The sequence below is a fragment of the Lynx canadensis genome, chromosome C1 (genome assembly GCF_007474595.2).
Source record: "Lynx canadensis isolate LIC74 chromosome C1, mLynCan4.pri.v2, whole genome shotgun sequence".
Taxonomy (NCBI): Eukaryota; Metazoa; Chordata; class Mammalia; order Carnivora; family Felidae; genus Lynx; species Lynx canadensis.
Genome location: NC_044310.1, coordinates 8,520,369 through 8,537,945, shown reverse-complemented (window position 1 = coordinate 8,537,945; position 17,577 = coordinate 8,520,369). Strand labels below are relative to the sequence as shown.

Sequence of the window (17,577 nt, the reverse complement as noted above, 5' to 3'; positions counted from 1 at the left end):
GTATATGGCAGGTGTGACTGTAGTTCCTGGGAGGCTTTCTCTGACTTCGTCTGCCCACTTTCACCCTGAGGACCTCTGCTCAGTCCTCCCCCACCCAACTTGCTCTCAAACTCCCCACCCGGCTTCGTGGCCCTGTCACCCCCGCCTGGAGAGACAGGCCTCAAACACAAGCAGGCAGCCCCCATTGGCCTTCTCCCCTGCTCTACCTGCTCTCATCCGCACTGCCACAATTGCGAGAAAAATGCCTCCCGGACCCACTTGACCCTCCAGGGCTTCTGCGTGCACACCCAGCAAAGCCCAGCCTTGTGGTTCACCTACCGCTCCTCGCCACCTGCTCCTGTGTGGCACTCTCTGCTCCTCTCCAGACCAGCCTGTCTGTTCCCTTCTGCTCTCCCTTCCCAGGATGTCCGGCCCTTGCCTCTCTCCTCTTCCCCTGAGGCCCGGCTCACCTGCCTTCTCCTCCAGGAAGCCATCCTCGGCACTCCAACCGAGGGGTTCTTTTTCACGACCCATGGTCAGCGCGGAGCACCTGCTTCCTGGCGTTCGTGGGATTGTCCTGCTGCGTTCCGTCTCCCCAGAGAGGGCGACAGAGGTCATGTCTTTTTCATCTTGGATCTCGGGAACCGAGCATGTGCCCCGCACGGGGAAGGAACTCAGGAGCCGTGGCTGCAGCTGACATCCCAGGCCTTGTTCTGCACCCCGAGATGGGGCACCCTTGGCAGAGGTCCAAGGTCTCTATCCTCTGGGTCAGTCTTATCCCAGAGCCCTCCCCTCCTTTTGTGGCTTCCTCGTTGGAAAAGCTCTGAGAGGCTCGGCCCCGACCTCCCACTCCTCTCCCCCCTTGTCCCTTCTCTCAGGAAGCAGACAGATACTTCTCTGAGAAGTTGCCTTTAGCCCAACTGTCCCCAAGAAAGGGGCAGAGAGTGGGGAAGGGGGGAAGCCCCTTTTGACATTAGACGGGGAGGGACATGTCATTACAAAGCCTACGCTAACCCTGGGCCATGGGGAGGAGGGGGGGGCACCGTGATTTTACCAAATAGTAACAGAAACTCAGCTCAATCTGGCTAAAGCACCAAAGGGGTTGTATTGGCTCATGCTACTGAAAAGCGTTAAGCAGGTTCAGGCATGGCTGGATCCAGGGGCTCGTGCTGTCCTTAGGATGTTGCACTTCCATCTGTCGGACAAGCTTCCATTGTGAGGTCTTCTGGTATATGTGGCTCCTGCCAGGAGGGCAGAGAATGGCTTCCCTAGAGCTTTTGATCCCACGTCATCCTCGTGGAAAGAGGGTGCCTCTTCCCTCTCTCTTCCCCCATAGTCGCAGCAAAAGTTCCATGTCTGCGGCCTAACCTGGATCACACGTCCTCTCTGGAAGGAAGGTGTTGGAGTGGGTAGCACCACCCTAACCGTAGAGACAGAGGTGGGCGTGGAGGGGTGGGTATCCTGGAAGGGAGAGGAAAGCACGGTTGTCAAAATCGATGGTGGGCAAGAAAAATGTGCCGGTAAAGTCTCCTGATGTGTAAAATGAAGGGGTTGGGCTTGATGGTCTGTGGGTCGCTGTCCACCTCAGGTCACTTCTGTGATTACTTTATTTGCACGTGCCCCAGGAATCCTGACCTCAGGTACGAATACGCTCATTTGAGTTTGCTCTCTTGCTCCCTTGTGCCAAGTGAGCGTTACAAACAGCCCAGGTATGATTCTACTGCAGGGCGTCTCCAACTTTTACGTGCATGAAGACCACTGGACCAGGGGGCGGGGGGGGGGGGGGAGCCTCTGGCGGATGTGCGCATGCTGACCGGGTAATTCCTGGGTTGGGCCGGGATGCTGCATTTCTATCATGTTGGCCCACGGACCACATTTTGAGCAGGGGCGTAGCAGCGGGACCACCCAGACTGCTTCCTTTCCTCCTGCCCAGCCCTGCCATGTGTGATTCTGTTCCTCCATCCAGACGCCCACTCTGCCTGCCCTCTGGAGAGACCCTCAGCTTGTCATGCTAGAGGAGATGCTTTTAAAAATTTTTAGTAAACGTCAACTGTTTAAAACAAAAGTAATAATTTGTATTTGGGAGTTTATAATATAACCTAGAAGTGAAATATACAATATTAATAGCACAAAGAAGGAGTTTAAATGGAATTATGCTCTTTTAAAGTATTTACCTTTTACTTGAAGTGGTAAAATATTGATTCTAGGTACACTCTGGGAAGTTAATAATGCATAGCATAATCCTTAGAGCAATATAAAAAGGTATAGCTAAAAAACTAATAAGGAATATCAAATTATTCGATTAGCCCCAAAGAATTCAGGAAAAGAACAACAAAGAAGAGAGGATAAATAGAAAACACGTAACAAGGTGATGGACTTAAACCCAATGGTATAAGCAATTACATTACATTAAATATAAATGAATAAAATCTTCCAATTAAAGGCCAGAGGGTATCCAATAGTAAGACTCAACCATATGATGCCACAAAAGAAATACACTCGAACTATAAAGACACAAAGAGGTTGAAGCTACAAGGACGGAAAATTATGCATTAGTAGACCTTACAAGCCTTGTATAGTTGTAGTAATATCATAAAACGATGTAGATGTTAAGACCAGGAATATTGCCGGAGATGAATAAGGACATTCCTTATTGTCCTTATGGAAGGACACTAGCCTCATGGACACTAGCCTTTTCCTTATGGAAAGCCACTGGGTGGCTCAGTCGGTTGAGCGTCCGACTTCGGCTCAGGTCATGGTCTCACAGTCTGTGAGTTTGAGCCCCGCGTCGGGCTCTGTGTTGACAGCTCAGAGCCTGGAACCTGCTTCAAATTCTGTGTCTTCCTCTCTCTCTGCCCCTCCCCTGCTCATGCTCTCTCTCTCTCTCAAAAATAATGAATAAACATTTAAGAAAAGTTTTTTAAATAAAAAAAGAAAAAGATGCAATGAGGCACAGTGTGACAGAATCAATTGGAGAACACTAAAATCTTTCAGGGCGTGTTGTCTGACCACAAGAGAACTAAATGAGAAATCGAAAACCGTAAGTTATCTAGGGAAGCCTTAAATAGTTGATCGTTAAACAACACCCTTCCAAATTAATCCATGGCCCAAGGAGAAATCAAAAGGGAAATTAGGAGCTATTTTAAACTCAGTGATAATAAAACAAACACATAAAAAATTGTGGGAAGCGGCTAATGTCCTTAGAAGGGAGCTCGTAGCTTCAAGTGAAAGATTTAAAAATAAAAATCCTAAGTTTCCATTTTATGAAGCTGGAAGAGGAGGAACAAATTAACCCCAAAGTAGGGATTAAGATGGGTCATAAACCTAAACATAAAAGCTACGATCATAAAGCTTCTGGAAGAAAACATAGGAGAATATCTTCATGACCGTGGGGTAGGTGAAATTTACTTAGAGCGAACGCAAAAAGCGTCGCGTATAAAAATAAGTAGATAATTTGTATTCCACTAACAGTAAACATTTCTGTTCATTAAGGCAGTGAGAGTGAAAAAGCAAGCCACAGGCTAGGAGATAACATTCCCCATCCATTCATCTAGCAAAGGACTTGTATGCAGAGTATATGAGGAAATCCTACAAATCCGCTAGTAAAAACAGAACCTGGTAAAAACTGGGCAGAAGATCTGAATGGACGCTTCCCCCCTGCCCCCCAAAGATGTAGGAAGGCCCAATAAGCACGTAAGAGGTACTCAACATCATTTCTTATTAGGAAGATAGAAATTAAAACCACAATGAAATGCTACATTACACCCTCCGGAATAGCTAGAATCACAAACACTTCTCTGAATGTTGGTAAGGACATACGGTGTTGGCTAAAACAAAGCTATGTGCGCTCAAGCTTAGAATAACTTCCAGTAATTGAAACAGTGTGGTATTGGTGCAAGGGCAGACAGAGACAAATGGAACAAAATAGTCCAGAAATAGAGCCACGTGTATACAGTCACGTGATGTAAAACAACCACACCCATAGTAGACAGCTAATGTATTCATTAAGAAATCGTGCTGTATCAGAGCGCCTGGGTGACTCAGTCATGCACGCGTCCGACTCTTGGTTTTGGCTCAGGTCATGACCTCACGGTTCGTGAGATCGAGCCCAGTGTTGGCGTCTGCACCGACAGAGCGATGCCTGCTTGGGATTCTCTCTCCCTCTCTCTCTCCGCCCTTCCCTCACTCACGCTCTCTCTCTCTCAAAATAAACAAATACGCATTAAAAATTTCTTTCAAAACATGGTGCTCTAGCAACTGAGTTTCAAAATGGAGACACCTTTCTTATATCACACACACAGACCGGTTCCTAAATGTGAAGGGTAGAACAATCCACGTTCTAAAAGGTAAACCAGGGGGCGCCTGGGTGGCGCAGTCGGTTAAGCGTCCGACTTCAGCCAGGTCATGATCTCACGGTCCGTGAGTTCGAGCCCCGCGTCGGGCTCTGGGCTGATGGCTCAGAGCCTGGAGCCTGTTTCCGATTCTGTGTCTCCCTCTCTCTCTGCCCCTCCCCCGTTCATGCTCTGTCTCTCTCTGTCCCAAAAATAAATAAACATTGAAAAAAAAATTAAAAAAAATAAATAAAATAAAAGGTAAACCAGGAGAGCATTTCATGACCTTGAAAGATTTCCTGAAGTCTAAAAACACTTTTCCATGAAGGAAAAGACTAATCAACTGGACTATATTAAAATGAAGCTCTGATAAGACTCCATGAAGAGAGTGAAAAAGGTAAGGTCACCAGGTGGAAAAAGATATGTGCAATATGTATCTGGGACAATGGGTTTCTATCCAGAATATATGAAGAACTCTTACCAATCGATAAGAAATGACAGACAACGTACTAGAAGACCGGGAAAAATTTGTATAGGTCTTCACTGAAGAGCATATTCAAATGGCCAGTAGGCATATGAAAAGTGCTCAGCATTATTTGCCATTGCAAATTAAAACGACAGTGAAATATCATTATGCACTTACCAGAACGGATACAATGTTGAAAAGCTGACAGTACCAAGTATTGATGAGCATGTGGAGCGACATATACTGCCGGGAGAGAGTCAGTTGGTAAAATCATTTTGAAAAACTATACGGAAGTGGCTGCTGAGGCCGAACGGGCACATACCCCATGATCCAGTATTTCTACTCATAGGTGCGTAAACAAACACCGTGTGTGTGTGTGTGTGTGTGTGTGTGTGTGTATAAGCCACCGAAAGACACGGGCAGGAATGTCCATAGCAGAATTACTGTGAGCTTCCCGAAGATAACTGCTAAGTTTATGGCAGGAGGAATACCCACAGCTGTTTATAAGGTCAAGTACAGGAGTTAATCCCCTGAGAGGGAGCATGGCCCCCTCCCTGCCCTCCATCATGTCCCACCCCCCTCCCCACCTACCGTGGCCACGAAGCACTTGCTCTGGGGAAACAGCAGACGCTGCTATTGTATCTCCAGCAGGTGGCGCTGAGGGCTCTCTTTTCCCTTCAGTGACACCGCCAGCTCTATCCTGGATCTGGGAAGGGGTGGATGGGTCAGATGGGGAAGACCCGCGCTGTGGCTCAGCCAGAGGCCAGGCTGGGCTCTTCCCCACCCCTTACCTCAGGCGAGCAGGTGAGGCAGGGGAACTCTTATAGGAGATCTTTGTCTTTGCGTGGGGGTTCCTAGGCAGTGCAGGAGGGCCTGTCCCCCTTCTGGCCTGGGATCAGCCGCACAGGGGTCAAAGCCAACCTCTTTCTGTCTCCCCTGAGAGTCATGCTTGGTGCATTGGAAAGGGCATAGAACTTGCAGTAACTCAGACCTCCGTTCAAATCCCAGCTCTGCCTGTGAGAGGGCTGTGTGACCTTGGGCAAGTTGCTTCATTTCTCTGAACCTCAGTTTTACTCATCAGTAAAATGGAGCAATAATGCCTAATGCTCAGGTTAGCGTCAGGATTAAACGGGTCAGCATGTAAGAGCACCAGATTGTAATAGGTGGTCAGTGGGGGTTGGTTACCTCCCCATTCACATGCCTGGGGTTGGTGGCCTGTCAGTGGTCAGACCCCCGCATGCAGCTGTTTCTTACTCTACACTGTTCCCTGAGTAAGGATAGAATTGGGATCCCTGGTAAGACAGAACTGAGGGGTGGGACAAAAAGAGTCCCAGAGACTGCTTTCTCAAGTGCACTTATAGTCACAGTAATAGGCATCATCCTGATTTTCTGATAATTCTTGCTTCTTTTACAACAGGGCTGGAGGGGGGCGCCTGGTTGGCTCAGTCGATTAAATGTCCGACTTCGGCTCAGGTCATGATCTCACGGTTTGTGAGTTCGAGCCCCGCATCAGGCTCTGTGCTGACAGCTCAGAGCCCGGAACCTACTTCAGATTCTGTGTCTCCCTCTCTCTCTGCCCCTCCCCCGCTTGTGCTCTGTCTGTCTCTCTCTCAAGAATAAATAAAAAAACACTAAACGAATTAAAAAAAAAAATAGGGCTGGAGGGAAAATTCTACTTCAACAATAGCGGCTTTTCTAGAAAAAGCCTGGCAAGACAAACATCATACTGTCTATATGTGATGTTAAAACACATCAGAGGTCAGGGCTTTAAGAAACCCAACAGAACCAAGTCCTATGGGTGGGAGATTTTGGTTTCGTTTTCTCGGAAAGGCCAGGACTGGGCCCCACTGACAAACTGGTGGCTGCTCGGCCATATGTTTGTGAGCGAAGGGTGGGGGGCAGCAGGGGCAGGTAGCTGCCAAACAGGTGTTTCCACAGTGCGTTTGTGCCCGGGGTGTCCAGAGCCTGGAGCCGCCTGTGGCTTCTCTTGGGTCTCCTTTAGGGCACCAGGAATGCCGGCTGCTTTCCAGTAAGGCAGGGTCTGCAGCAAATCAGTTCATCCCTGCCCTGAGGACGGATGAATCCAATGGGAGGCATCTCTGCTGCACTTCCCCCACGGGGGATCTCAGGGCTTTGGAGCCCCAAGAGGCAGGCAAGCCCTGGTGATGTGAGGACGCTTTGGGGGGTGAGCGGCCAGGGTGGGGGGTAAAACCGGAAGCCTACAGATGGGGAGGTAGCCTCGGAGGTGGGGCGGGTCTCAGCCTGGAGCTCCTGGGACTGACGTTGGCGTCTGTCCGTCACTGACGCCCTGTCCGTCACCTGACCCTTCTTTTCTGCATTCCACCAGCCAGGCCAAGGAGGGTGGGGCCGCCTTCCGAACGACAAATCTCTTTGAGTCACCGGCCTCAGCTCCACCCTGAGCTTTTCTCAGGTGCCGAGAGCTGGGAGCCGGGAGTTCAGGTAACAGGGTAGGGTCAGCTCGCCCGGTGCAGAAATGCAGACTGTGGCTCCCTCTCCTGCGGGCAGCCCCACCCCTCCCCTCACCACACAGCCTTGACCTATCCAAGCAGAAAGAGCACCCCTTTGGAATCAGAGAGATCCGAGTTTAAATCCGTGCTCTCCCACTGCTGGGTGACGCTTGCAAAGCGCTTCACTCACCGGGGCCTTGGTTTTCCCAATCTGTCAAATGGACACGGTGGGCCTGCCCAGTCTGCTCACAGGGTCGGGGTGACAGTTATACAAGACACTGTGCTTTGTAAACAAACAAACAAACAAAAGCATAAGCTCACAGCAAATGCTGCCCCCCCCCCCCCCGCTCCCCGGCCCTCCCCATGGCTGGATACCACCTACATACACGTCTTGTTAGAAACTCAGCAGTCAGGAAAGATCTTAAAATTTTTGGCCAAGATTGAAAAATCAGATTTTTACAGAAGATTTTGAATTTTCCACGGCATCTGACAATACAAGGGCAACCCCCCAAAAGATTCTCCAGGGTTAGGGTTAGGCTGGCCTCCGCAAGCCCTGCTGTGTCCCCGGCACTGAGGTCACAGGTCAAGTACTATTTGTCACCCGGCTTGCTTTGGTCCACCTGCCCTTTTGATAGGTGTTTGTAGCAACTGCGTTATTTACGTGGGAAGTGCAGGGTTATCATCCGTCCCTCTGGTCATTTCAAGGCGTGGCACCACTTCTGGCTGAGTAACAGCCCCCCTTCTCCTCCTGGCGGGTGTGGCCATCTGCCTGGCACTGGGCACTGACTGTGGAGGGGACAGCATTTAGGAACGTTGCTGGTCTCCGGCTCCTTTCGGAAGAGTGGCTGGCTCTTGGGGCGCCTGGGCGGCTCGGCGGGTTGCCCAACTCTTGATTTCGGCTCAGGTCACGATCCCGGGGTTGTCAGGTCAGGCTCCGTGGCTAAGTGTGAAGTCTGCTTAAGATGTTGTCTCTCTCTCCTTCTGCCCCTCTCCCATCCCCTCCCCTCCAAAAAACAAACAAACAAACAAACAAACAAACAATGGCTCTTTATCTTATCTACTTTTACCTACATTGTCTTTTCTCCTCCTGACAGTCAAAGCTTGCTTGGATGAATGTAGACACTCTGGGGGCTTGAAGGAGCTTCCCGAGGCCCTGATGTGCTCCGCTCTGGCTGGGTAGTTTGCTGTGTGACCTCAGGCAAGCGGGACGACCCCTCTGGCCTGCTCGCCTGGGATGCCTAGAAGGATCTGAGTATCCGGGACACGGTTGGGACAAAGGTGGTGCAGAAGGGGCAGTGGTGAGGGTCCAGGGAGGGTGTCTGTGTGGTGACACCGGTAAAGCAGAAGCCGGGGGTCAGATCTCCTGAGTTCAAATCCCATTCCGCCCCTTGGCGGCCCCACAGTCTTGGGGACACCACCAGCGTCCGCCTCACAGGGTGGCTGAGAAGGTAAATGAAATAAATCATGCACGAGAAGCCCTTGGCACCATAGTAAGTGCTCAGAAAATAATAGCAATAATTGTCAGCAATACAAGAACGGCAGAACCTGCAAAAAGGAAAATAGAGGCTTCCCTGGGTCGAGGGGCCAGCCGACCCATACTTCCTACGGGTAGAGGCTGGGCGGGGTTATTCAGGTTCGATTTCCAGGAGGGTGGGGACCTGAGTTTGGGTCACACCTGAGCCACGGCAGACGGACAGACGGACGGGGAGGGGGCAGGCGTGAGTTCTGGCTGCTGGGGCATCCCTGGCCCGGTGGGCCCAGTGAGCCACCCTCTCCAGAGGCCAGCGCTCTGGGTCAGGTCACATGGAACACGCGGCAGGGACACGGGTTCCTCTAACAAAACCCATACAAGGCTTTGGGCCTGAGCTTACCAACCCGGACCGCAGGGATGCAGGGGGTTCACCTTCTCCAAGGAAGGGGCAGGGACAAGAGGGAAAACAGGGAGCTATTTTGAGAAGGTGTCGAAGGCCGGGACACTAAATTTAGACCCCTGGTTCCTAAAAAGACATTGGCGCCAACCAAGACCTTGGAGAGGGGCTCTTCAGCGCGGAATGTGACCCCAGGAAGCGCTCCTGCGGGCCTGGGCAGTGAGGTCAGCCTGCAGGACCAATGGGGCCGCCCAATGGCTAGTGGTCACGGGCACCTCTCCCCCCCAGCGGCCCCGCCTGCAAAATTCTGGGGCTGGTTCCAACCGCTTCCTGTCCGCGCCCAGCGAGCACGAGGGCGAGGGGGCAGAGCTGCTCGTCCCCGGGGCTGTCTGACCTTCCCAGCCGTGTTTTTCCTTTTTTGACTGTCCCCTTGTCTCCCCTGCTTTCTGTTCCATGCTGGGGGAGGGGGTGCTCAGGTGAACAGCCATCTTGGGGCCTGGGGCTCCAGAGGCCTGGCTGGGAGTGTGCAAATGCTCTACCCCTGAGCTATACCCACTGCCTAGCTGGGAGTGTGAGCCAGAGGGGCCTGGGATTCTGTCCGCTTGGGCCCAGGCCTCTGCTCCGGCCCCCAGGATCAGGGAAGCCCCCATACCCCTCCCCTGTCTCCTCCTTCAGTCTGTACACCTCACCCCTGCCCTCAGGGATACGGCCGCCTCTCAGGAAGCTGTCGAAGTCCTATGAAGCCACTTCCTGGAATGATGTGCCAGGAGCCCTCAGTCCCCCGGCTCTGAGACGACCCCTCTCTCCCTCTCCCGCGCCCTGGCCTGAGGCCCAAGACTGTCATTTGACTTTCCTCTCACCCCAAGTTGTTTTCCACGGTGGGGAGGGTGGCACCTTGGGTCCTGTCACCACACACGTGAATTCCTTTAACTCCTGCCGGTGGCTCTGGGGATACAATCTCGAAAGCCCCACGAGGTCCAGCCTGCCCCCTCTCTCCCCACAGCCCAGCTCCATGGCGGTCTCTTCCATTGCCCAACATACTGAGTCCGTCTGATGGAGCCCGCCCCCCTGCTGTCCCCCTCCTGTCCCCCTTGTCCAGATAAGCCCCACTCCCTCAACTTCAGCGTCACTTCCTCAGAAAGGACTTAGGTGCTTGAAGACACATGTTGGGAGATGGAACCGGGAGGGCAGTGCCCTGGCCACTCTCGGGTAACAGGGGCCTCGAGGCCCAGGGTCCTGTGTAGACCGGCTGCCTGGGTAAAGAAGGACCGGTCCACCAAGGGAGGCTGCAGCCGGGACTCAGCGGGGAGGGGCGTAGCTGGAATAGGGTCTGGGGGCTGTGTCCATGGTGCTCCCCACAGCGGGGTCTCATCGATTACTGGCCCACCCAACTGGGCTTCCTGTTCATGTCCTCACCCTGAAGCCTGGGTTCCTGGGCTCTCACAGAATAGATAGAGCAGGGGCGCCTGGGTGGCTCAGTTGGTTGGATCTTGGGACTTTGGTTCGGGTCATGATCTCAGGGTTCATGTGTTGAGCTCCTCGCAGGCTCTCTGCTGTCAGCCTAAGAGCCCACTTTGGATCCTCTGTCCCCACCCCCACCCCCCGCGCCTCTCCCGCTCACACATGCTCTCTCTCAAAAATGAATAAACATTAAAAAAAAAAAAAAGAATCGAGCAGATAAGCAGATAGATCTTCAATCAACCCTCAGGGAGACTGCTGGAATTTTTGAAGGGAAAGTAGGAGAATCCACAAGGAAAATGACATACATGTCCCCAAAGTCTAGCACACTGGGTTTCCCTAGGAGTCCCTCAGATTTGAGGACCGATGAGGTGAGCCCAGCCTAAGGTGTCTCCTACACCCAGGCCCGCTTAGAAGTCACAGAGAGCACTCAGGAAAGATGTGTTCGATTGTCCAACTGTATCCAACTCAACTTTGGTTCGGGCTTTTTCACAACTCCTTCTAAGACCTGGTTGTCTAGGGAGTCCTGTTTTTTTTTTTTTTTTTTTTTTTTTTTCACTTTCAAAAAATATTTACTTTTGAGACAGACAGAGTACAAGTCAGGGAGGGGCAGAGAGAGAGGGAGACACAGAATCTGAAGCAGGCTCCCGGCTCTGAGCCGTCAGCACAGACAGGGCCCGACAAGGGGCGCGAACTCACGGACCGTGAGAACACAACCTGAGTCCAAGTTGGGCGCTCAACCGACTGAGCCACCCAGGCCCCCCCTGGGGAGTCCTGGTTCTTAACGCCACCCCATTTCATGCTCGAAAGCTACCTGGTTTGGACTTTGTGGCATGATTATGCCATGAGGTCTATACATTAGGTCTATATGTTCGTATAGAATGGTCTTTAAGGTCATGTAATTCAGTAACCGAATTGCTGAATAATTTTTTTTTTTTAATTTTTTTTTCAACGTTTATTTTTATTTTTGGGACAGAGAGAGACAGAGCACGAACGGGGGAGGGGCAGAGAGAGAGGGAGACACAGAATCGGAAACAGGCTCCAGGCTCCGAGCCATCAGCCCAGAGCCCGACGCGGGGCTCGAACTCACGGACCGCGAGATCGTGACCTGGCTGAAGTCGGACGCTTAACCGACTGCGCCACCCAGGCGCCCCCGAATTGCTGAATAATTTAAGCAACAAAGCGGAAAATGCAAAGGACTGGATGTCCACGCATGTGCCCGTGTGTGGCTGAGCGATCCATGCAAGGGGCTGTGAGAAATGGATCAGTGCACATCCGGGATCGGAGTAGAGCTGAGGGGTGGGATCCAGACGGGACTCTTTCCAAAGCCCGATTTCCTTTTCGTTGCTGGGGACATGTGTTACTTTTGCCCCAAAAATAAAATTAAAGGGGTGCCTGGGTGGGTCAGCCAGTTAAACCTCCTATTCTTGGTTTAGGCTCGGGTCACGATCTCGCAGTTTCTGGGTTTGAGCCCCGGGGTGAGCCCCGGGATTCCCTTTCTCTCCCTCTCTCTGCCCCTCCTGTGCACTCTCTCCTTGTCAAAATAAATAGATAAACTTTATAGAAAAATAAAAAGAAAGAAAATTAAAGGAAACAAAAGGTCGGTCATCTACCACCGTCCTCCCCCTAGGCTGGACTCCCAGTTTTCTCTTATACGACTTGGGTTTTTTCCTTTGTTCTTTTTCTATCATTTATTTCTGGACTTTGGCAGGAAAATTTGGGAGATCTGGCCTTTGTCATTCATCACACAACAAAGCAAAATACAACAACGAAAAGACGTGTTGGTCTTTCCCTCCTTCTCGACGATGAACGCACCGAGGGCAGGGACATTTTTGGGGTCCCCCTTTGTGCCACAAAGTGTCAGGCTTCTGGTCAGTGTTGCTGGACGTTTGCTGCGTCCTGCGGGTGGAGGGACACCCAGCCTGTCTCTCAGAAGCAACAGGTCCAGGGGGGATCTCTTGGTGGCACCAGTCCTTGGTCTTCCTTCCACCTCTTCTGAGAGGTTTCTCCACCAGACAAGTCCATCCTGTCACGGATTCTGGTGGCTTCGTGGCAGCTGTCTCAGGCCCAGCTAGCAATGCCTGCCGGGCACCACGTGGGGGTGTAGCGCTATCCTGCGTGGGGCAAAGCCATCCCGTGGGACAGCAGCTCAGGCTCTCTCACTAAGGATTCCCGGGAATGTGACGGAGACGCAGACAGTGCCTCGTGCTCCGCATGTGACCACCCACGTGACTCCCGCAGGAGCCGGGTGAGGGCCCCACAGCCCTCTCCTGACTCCCCAGTGTCTTCTGAGTGTCCCCCCGCCCCCTTAGGGGGGACCTGGAGCAGAGATTCAACAAGGAGAGCCAGTCGTGGGTAGCCACTCCCCTCCGTCCTCCTGGGACAGTAGGACAAAGCCACCATCACAGTGATAATCAGAGTCACAACAACAGCTCATTATGGGGGGAGTACAATGTGCAGAGAATGATGCTGGGCTGATTCCTACAGGCATCGTCTCACTTAGCCTCCGTGAAAACCCCATGAGGTGGGCACTATTGCTATACCCATTTTACGGATTGGGAAAGCTGAGGCTGACGGGTCTGGAGTGATGTGCCTAAGATCACACAGAGCTGGTGGGCTTTAGAACTGGGATTTCGACCCAAGCCTGTCATTCAGACCTCTAGAGCCCGGGGTTCTTCTCCTAATTACTCATCTACTAGTCCTTACTGCCTGGGTGGCCCAGATGAATTATTATGGAAAAAAAATTCCATCACACCTTGGGATGGTGCTCACACTGATTTATTATTATTATTATTTAGCAGCATTATTTTAGGTGTTATGAGCAGCAACCAAATGAAGCTTCTGGAAGCAGAAACTTTACTTAGGGGACCTGCCAAATGATAGGGTGTCTGCCCAAGTTTCCCCTGTTCAGAGGGACACCAGTTATATTGGATTTTAGGACCCACCCTAATGATCTCACTTAAACCTGATCATCTCTCAAAGACCCTATCTCCAAATAAGGAAATTCTGAGGGACGAGGGTTTGGTACTCCAACGTGACCATGATGGTGACCTTGGGTAAGTTAGTTAATGACTCAGCGGGGGACACCCGGGTGGCTCCGTCGGCTATGCCTCTGACTTCAGCTCAGGTCATGATCTCACAGTTTGTGAGTTCGAACCCTGAGTTGGGCGCTGTGCTGACAGCTCGGAGCCTGGAGCCTGCTTCGGATTCTGTGTCTCCCTCTCTGTCTGTTCCTCTCCTACTTGCGCTTGGTCTATCTCTCAAAAGTAAATAAATGTTTAAAAAATTTGTTTTAGTAAGAAAAATTTCCTTGTCTATGAGATGAGGCTGGAGACAATCCCTTCCTCCCCAGATTGCTGTGTAGAAACACCACAAAGAAGAAAAATGTTCGATGCAGTGCCCAACTCATAGCTGGTGCTCAGGAGAACAGCAGCTATTATTTTCTTTCTTATTTATTTATTTATTTATTTATTTAATTTTTGAGAGAGAGAAAGAGAGAGACAGAGTGTGAGTGGGGGAGGAGCAAAGAGAGAGGGAGACACAGAATCTGAAGCAGGCTTCAGGCTCTTAGCTGTCAGCACAGAGCCCGACGCAGGGCTCGAACTCATGAACGAAGAGATCGTGACCTGAACCGAAGTCGGACGCTCGACCGACTGAGCCACTCACCTGCCCTTCAGCTGTTATTTTCTACGGCGTTCCTAGGATGAACTTGGCCAAGAGACCGTGGGGTCAGGAAGGACCTCGGGGAGACGCTGGCCTTTCCAGGGGCATTTGATGCCTGAAGGCAGGGCCCTGCCCTGGCTCTGGCCCATGCCCGGGCTTCCAGACAGTTGCTGGACTTGACTTCTGCATCTCTGGGTGAGGGATTTGAAGGCCCCACTTCCAGGCTTACTTTTCTGTTGTCCAGCCGGGGTTTCTCGATCTCGGCACCGTTGACATTTTGTCAACAAAATGTTGGGCTGATCGTTCTTTGTTGTGGGGGCTGTCTTGTGCACTGTGGGATGGTTAGCAGTTTCTCTGACCTCTATCCATAGATGTGGGGAGCACCCCCCTCCCTTGTTATGACAACAGTGATGTCTTGGGCGTTCCAAATGTGTTCCAGGGGTCAAGGCCCTACTGGCTTAGCTGGCTGCCTTAAGAAAGGCCCCAATGCTGCTGCATTTGGAATCCCACGCCTACCTCTCTCTAACCACCGCCCCCCCCACCCCCCAAACCAAGGAAGGTTCTGGAAATAGTGGGTTGGCCTGCACTTGGGGCAGAAAATCTCTGGCACCGTGGACCCACTCCATATCCTGAATGAACTGTTCTTCCTGATCCTGCTACACAAGCCTGGTTCTCGGGGGTCACCTCAAGGTGACTGTGGCCCGGCCTAGGCACGGTGGCCGGGGCTTGACTGTAAACAGGCAGCAGGAAGCCCAGAGCAGGGGTGGGCCCAGGGAGGCTGGGCCAGGAGCAGGTGTGGACAAGCCCGCTGACAGGCCCACCTTATCAGGCGTAGAGGCCCGGGCTCCAGACGAGCAGGTCGCGGGGCTTTATCAAGCTGTTAGAGTGACAGAGTTGCAGCAATCCTGCGGGCCAAGGGTGCTGACAGCCAGGGGCTGGTGGGGCACAGCTTGGGCTCCGGGTCTCTGGCCTCCGGTTCCCAGCACAGGGCGGAGGCGCGCTTTGCAGGGACATTTGCAAGAATGGCGGTGAGAAGAGAGACAGAGATGAATCTTGCTTCCCCCCTCCCCCCACCCTCCCACTGCTTGCCTTCGAAGATTTAAGCATGTGTTTGCAGTTTCAAAGCTGATGCCTGCTGGCTGCGAGGTATTTTATTGTATTATATTTTGCTAGATTTTTATCGATTAAAAAAGGTTTTTTTTAATGTTTGTTTATTGTTGAGAGAGAGAGAGCAGGAGGGGGCAGGGCAGGGTGGTGGTGGGGGGGGGACGGAGGATACGAAGCAGGCCTTGCACTGACAGCACACAGCCCGAGGGGGGGCTCAAACTCAACTAATGGGGAGATCATGACCTGAGCCGAGGTCCAAAGCCCGACCCACTGAGCCACCCAGGTGCCCCTACAAGTTATTTTAAAAGGAGTGGGGTGTTGGAGCACCTGGGTGGCTCAGTCAGTTAAGTGTCCCACTCTTGGTTTAGGCTCAGGTCATGATCTCACAGTTTGTGAGATTGAGCCCTGTGTCGGGCTCTGTGCTGACAGTGTGGAGCCTGCTTGGGATTCTCTCTCCCTCTCTCTCTGCCCCACCCCCACTCCTGCTCTCTCTCTCTTTCAAAATAAATACATAAGTAAACTGAAAAAAATAAAAGGGGTGGGGGTGCCGGATGCACTGGCAGGGAAAGGAGGAGGGGAGCAGGAGAAGGGGGAAAGGGCAGGGAACCGCATGAGGACCAGAATCCCGGCTCCTTCCCACTTCCGCTGCCCCTGCGGTTGTCCTCCCTGCCTTCACTCTTACTGTCCGGAAGCTACAGGAACCAAGAACCGTGCTGGCTCAGAACGACGCAACGCTCATGGTTCTGGAAGCCAGAAGTCCAAAATCTGTATCACCGGGCTAAAGTCAAGGTGTGGGAGGGTCACACTCCCTCGGGAGGCCCTGGGGACAGTCCATTCCCTACATCTTCCAGCTCCTGGTGGCTGCTGTCCCTTGGCTCATGGCGCATCGCTCTGGCCTCTGCCTGGGAGGTCACGCGGCCTTCTTCCATTCCGCCTGGGCCAAGTCCCCCTCCGCCTCCCTCTTACAAGGGTACCTGTGACTGCGTTTTGGGCCCACTTGGATGATCCAAGCTAATCTCCCTACCTCAACACCCTTAATTTAGTCACATCTGGAAAGTCCTCTGGTGGCCAGGTAGGGTGACACTCACAGGTTGCAGGGATTAGTCTGTGGACATCTTTTCAAGGCCTTTAATTAGTCTTTCTCACCCTTGCTCCTCCAGCCTGCTGGCTTTCTGCTGTTCCTCAAACACAGCACCCCTTCCCTCCTCAAGGCCTGGCCTCTTTTCCTGCTGCCTGGATCACTCTTCCCTGGAATCTTGGCTTCTTCTCATTCTTCGGGTCTTGGCTCCAATGTCAGCTCTGTGGAGAGAACTTCCTTAGTCGGCCCCTGTGCCTGGCACACAGTAGGTGCTCAACGCAAAGATGTTGAATAAAAGCAATGGAGAGAAACCCCGTTCTGAGCACCTGAGTCCTGAAGGGGAAACCTGTCTTCCGGAGCCTTGGAACATTCCCTGAGCCTTCCCCAGAGGCCCCTGGGGACTGAGTGGTGGGGGCAGCGGACACTGTGGGCACAATTCACCCACCAGGGGCATTGGGCAAGGCACCTGGCCCTTCTGCACCCCAGCATAATAAAAATACGAGTGAGCATTTATGGAGTGCTGCTCGGCCCCCGGCTCTGCTCATTTCTTCCTCACTGTAAATGACATGATTACCTTCAGCGTGTAGAACCGTTCATGACCCCCGCTATGTGCTCAGTGAACATTAGCTTGTCTCCCAGGGCCCCTTAGAGGGCTCCTGGTGTATGTGTGAGCACAGGGAAGAAGAAAGGAAGGAAGGAAAGAAAAGAAGGAAGGAAGGGAAGGAGGGAAGGGAAGGAGGGAGGGAGAGAGGAAAGGAGGAGAAAGAAAGCAGGGAAGAAGGGAAGGAGGAAGGGAGGAAGGGTTGGAGGGAGGAAAGGAGGGAGGAAGGTAAGAAGCTGATCCCGTAACTTGGAACGATGGCTTTACCTCTCTGGGTCTCCGATTCTCTTTCTATTTAAATTGAGGGGTTGGAAATGGGTGATTTTAGAGCTCCCCATTCATTCATTTGTTTATTTTTGAGGCAAGAGCAGCTGAGCTGTCCTGGTGGCATGGGCTCCATTCTCAGGGCACAAGTGGGCACCTCTGTGCAGCTGGGACCTGAGGCGACGAGGCGGCCGTGTGGTTCTAGAAGGAAAGACTCGCGTCTATGGCCCTCGCCTTGGAGTTGGAAAGAGCAGAACAGACTGGTGGGTCCCCAAGAGCAGGAGTCATCTGTCA

At 52.2% G+C, this 17,577-nt stretch overlaps 1 long non-coding RNA gene across 1 annotated transcript; it reads left to right on the top strand.

Moving 5' to 3' along the window:
• The first annotated feature begins 15,125 nt into the window (after window positions 1-15,125).
• LOC115522221 lies at window positions 15,126-16,935 on the top strand. The gene is made up of 2 exons (XR_003971285.1): window positions 15,126-15,379; window positions 16,501-16,935. It is a non-coding gene; the product is annotated as an uncharacterized LOC115522221 (long non-coding RNA).
• The last annotated feature ends 642 nt before the right edge of the window (window positions 16,936-17,577 follow it).